This window comes from Glycine max, chromosome 20 (assembly GCF_000004515.6).
Source record: "Glycine max cultivar Williams 82 chromosome 20, Glycine_max_v4.0, whole genome shotgun sequence".
Lineage (NCBI taxonomy): Eukaryota > Viridiplantae > Streptophyta > Magnoliopsida > Fabales > Fabaceae > Glycine > Glycine max.
The window spans coordinates 15,232,258-15,233,676 of NC_038256.2; the positions used below are offsets into that span (position 1 = coordinate 15,232,258).

A 1,419-nucleotide genomic window follows, 5' to 3' on the forward strand; every position below is an offset into this window, starting at 1 on the left:
ACCGATCGAGGTCTAAAAAGAAGTTTCACCGGATGATGCCGATCGAACATTTCCTAATCGACATCATGCAAATTTCATTCAGGGATTGAATAGAAAACTCAATAGCCGACATCGGTCGTGAAATGGCCCCGACTGATATTTTTCAGCCGACATTGCGCAATTTTTTTTATAAAAAATGCTCGCTGGCCGATACTGTTTTTTCTTACGGCAGGGGAAGTTTTCATGTTTCGGTGTTGAATAAAAAACTTACATTGTAGGTCGGCTAGGTTTTTAAGTGCGAGCTCAACCGATGTTTCGTTTCGCCCAGAACTGGCATGTTCCGATTTATTCGGCCAGGAAAACATTAGCCCACCTCGGCAAAAAAAATATTATTCACCGATATTGATCGAAAAAAATGACAGTCGGCGTCGGCCAGGAAAGACGACCGATCGAGGTCTAAAAAACATGCTTCACCGGATGATGCCGATCGAACATTTCCTAATCGACATCATCCAATTGTCTTTCAGGGATTGAATAGAATAACCAATGGCCGGTGTCGGTCGTTATATGGCCCCGACTGATATCTTTCAGCCGACATTGTGCAATTTCTTTTACAAAAGCTGGCCGATAATGCTTTTTTATTTACGGTAGAGGAAGTTTTTTGTTTTGGTGTTGCCTAAAAAATTTACAACGTAGGACGGCTAGGTTTTTCCGTGCGAGCTCAACCGAGTGTTCGTTCCGACCGACACTGGCATGTTGTTCTTCTCTTTTAGGAGGATAAGAAAACGTTCGCCCACCCCGGCAAAAACAAAAAAAAAACATTATTCACGGAAATTGATCGAAAAAAATGATAGCGGACGTCGTCATTGAGAGATGACCGATCGAGGTCTAAAAGTGAAGCATCACCTGATCACGCCGATTAAACATTTCCTAATCGACATCATGCAAATTTCATTCAGGGATTGAATAGAAAACTCAATAGCCGACATAGGTCGTGAAATGGCCCCGACTGATATTTTTCAGCCGACATTGCGCAATTTTTTTTTAAAAAAAACACTCGCTTGCCGATAATGTTTTTTCTTACGGCAGGGGAAGTTTTCTTGTTTCGGTGTTGCATAAAAAACTTACATTGTAGGTCGGCTAGGTTTTTCCGTGCGAGCTCAACCGATGTTTCGTTTCGGCCGAAACTGGCATGTTCCGATTTATTCGGCCAGGAAAACATTAGCCCACCTCGGCAAAAAAAATATTATTCACCGATATTGATCGAAAAAAATGACAGTCGGCGTCGGCCAGGAAAGACAACCGATCGAGGTCTAAAAAAGAAAACCGGATGATGCCGATCGAACATTTCCTAATCGACATCATCCAATTGTTATTCAGGGATTGAATAGAATAACCAATGGCCGGTGTCGGTCGTTATATGGCCTCGACTGATATCTT

At 42.4% G+C, this 1,419-nt stretch overlaps 1 long non-coding RNA gene across 1 annotated transcript in view; it reads left to right on the forward strand.

Moving 5' to 3' along the window:
• Positions 1–615: 615 nt before the first annotated feature.
• Positions 616–1,419, forward strand: part of LOC121174329 (uncharacterized) — a 1,026-nt gene continuing 222 nt past the window's right edge. The window contains exon 1 of the long non-coding RNA XR_005890376.1: positions 616–684. This is a non-coding gene — a long non-coding RNA (uncharacterized lncRNA). The remainder of the gene's footprint in view (positions 685–1,419) is intronic.